Source organism: Schistocerca piceifrons, chromosome 10, assembly GCF_021461385.2.
Source record: "Schistocerca piceifrons isolate TAMUIC-IGC-003096 chromosome 10, iqSchPice1.1, whole genome shotgun sequence".
NCBI classification, from domain to species: Eukaryota; Metazoa; Arthropoda; class Insecta; order Orthoptera; family Acrididae; genus Schistocerca; species Schistocerca piceifrons.
In genome coordinates, this window is record NC_060147.1 from 25114896 (window position 1) to 25117821 (window position 2926).

The following is a 2926-nucleotide window of genomic DNA, read 5'->3' on the forward strand; positions in this document are numbered from 1 at the left end:
CGAATGTCTCGCGTGTACACCAACCCGAGACAACGAAGGGTGTCCACCAGTTGAAATGGGTCTACGCTGTCTGCGGGAAGGCCGCGGCCGATCTTCATGGCGCATGATTTTGCCACGTTCATAGCGCTCCCTGCCCCTGCACTGTAACGGGTAATCCACTGCATCGCAGCTTGTACGTCGGCCGCTGGACGTACGACGAGGGCCAAGTCGTCCGCGTAAGCTCGGCAGCGGAACATACGATCCCGGAGTGGAATACCTGTCAAACGTCGCCGTAATCCGCAAATGAGTGGTTCCATCGCAATGGCATAAAGCACCGTCGACAAAGGGCAACCCTGCCGTACTGAGCGTTCAATCCGTATAGGTTCTGTAAGTCTGCCGTTGACGAGAAGTCTGGACGTTGCTCCACGAAGGAGCCGCATAATCACTTGCGTGAACGTCGGGGGAATTGCCATTCGGTCCATCACTGCGTTGAGGAATGCATGATTGACGCGGTCAAACGCTTGTTTGAAGTCGATGGAGATTAAAGCGCCTGGCAGTCGCGAGTGTGTTGCCACAGCGATCACATCTCGATATTCACTGAGGGCTGTCTGTATATTACGATCGCCGCCTAAAGTTGTTTGTTCGTGGGAAACAATGTCTCGTAAGACATGTTTGAGTCGCACTGCTAGAAGGCGTGTGAAAATCTTGAAGTCGGAATTGAGTAACGTGATCGGCCGATAACTGTTCCTCCTGCGGGTTTCGGGACTGGTACAAGTAAGCCTTCCATGAACATTGGTGGCGGGTTCGCCGCGCCGGACAAAAGTTCCCAGTACATGTCCCTCCATCGTGGCATCATCAAATCTTGGAAGGTTCTGTAAAATTCGAGAGGTAAACCATCCGGGCCGAGAGATCGATTCAGAGACCCTGGGCCACAGCGCCTTGGAGTTCGTCGGTGGTCACTTCAGAAGTCAGGAGGGCTGCAGCCGCTGCGTTTAGAGTACCAAGTGTCTCCTGGGCAACCTCAGCAATGGCCTCTGCACCGGCAGGTACTTCCAGATAGAAAAGTCTATACTGCGTTGTGAATGCATCCGCAATGGTAGCTTGCGAAGTCAGCCGTCGTCCATCAGGTAAGTCTAAAGTTGTCATTAAAGCCTGTCGGCGTCGACGAACATTTTGAATAATATGATGCATAGAAGGTTCTTCACCGTTAATCCTATCTTGGCTGCGTGCGCGTACAATAGCTCCCTCTAGACGGCATCTGGTCAAGGTTAAAATCTTTGCCTTGATGCGTTGAGCTTCTTTTAGACGATCCGGGGATGGAGGTTGATCCATGAGTTCACGTAGAGCGCTATAGTAGAAATCAGTTGTATGGTGATTCCACCTGGCTTTGGCTCTGCCATAGTGTGTCAATGTGCGTCGGATGGCCGGTTTGGCGCACAGCAACCACCACTGCAGTGTGGTCCCGTAACGCATAATGCGTTGAACACAGGTGTGCCACGTGTCGGTGACCTGTTGTCGACATTCAGGGTCTCGCAGTAGCGCGACATCGAGTTTCCAAGGTTCTGCACTGCGCCATATAGATTGACGACGTAGGTTCATGGTACAGATGTAGATGTCATGATCCGAAAAGGCAGACGGCCAACGTTCCGCGTCGAGAAGAACTGATTTTAGAGCGTTAGAGATGTATATTCCGTCAAGTCGGCTGGAGGAGTGGCTCGTGATGTGTGTATACCCCGGGCGGTCGCCGTGTACCAATCGCCAAGTGTCGAGGAGACGAAGGCGGCGGACGAGGAAGCGAAGTTCCGGACATGTGGTGAAATGGGGGTATTGGTCTGTGCGCTCGAGAACACAGTTGAAATCTCCACCTACGATGAGATGATCGTATCGGCCGAGGAATAAAGGCGTGATATCTTCTGCGTAGTACTGGGAGCGATCCCTCCGTTTATCAGTGCCCGATGGGGCGTAGAGATTTATGATTTTGAGTCCTTCAACTGTTAAGGCCACCCCTCGCGCTGTTGGGAGGTATGCGACATCGGAAACTGCAATCCCTTCTCGGAGGAGGATGGCTGCGCCTGTGTGTTCCATAGCTGCAGGGGCGTCGTACGTCTCATATCCATAACACCCAGTCCAAGTCGCTGTCCTCAGTTCTTGTAACAGGGCGATGTCGATGTCCGCTGCTCTTAGCGTGTCACGGAGCAGTTGAAGTTCAGCATGGGAGCCGATATTATTAGTATTGATAGTAGCTATTCGGTACGCCTGATGGGAGATCCGTGCTGCCGATAGGTTCGTAGCTGGTGAAGATTGTTGTGGTGGATGCTGGAAGTCCATAGAAGTCGCAGGAGTCGCCGTAGAAACTTCCCCCATTTTAGTGTCGGTCTAACGGAGGAACAGATGTCATTTCCGCATCAGATGGAGGTGGGAAATCCATGTCATCCGCCCATGAAAAATGTCCGACAGGTTTGACATCGGCGAGAGGTGGCAGCGCTGGCCGAGTCGGCTCAATTGCGTCGGTGACAACAGGCGTGCTATGTTCCATGGCTTCTGGGCGCGGGGCTTGCGCACGATCTCTGTTGGACGGTTCACCGTCTTGTGGATGACGCGTCTCCGTGGCAGAGGAGAAAGTGTTATCGTGTTCTCCGTCAGAGTGATGTGCCATCTCTTCGTCCTGCGGAGGGGGCTCAATGGTCGATTCTGATGTCTTGCGGCGTTTTTTTCGTCGTTTGGGCGACTTCTGCTTTCGGCAATGAGTTTCGGTGTCTGAGGAAGGAAGAGATTCACGTCGTTCCGGTACAAAAGCCGCAGGTGCTATGATGCGGTCGTCATTCTCCAGAGCACTCTCATTGGTATCCTTGTGATCTTCTAGCGTGGGTGTGTCCGGCTGTTGGACATGTTCACGGGCGGCATCGCCGGTGTCAAGGTGCTGTGACGCCTCCGGGTGTATCGGACC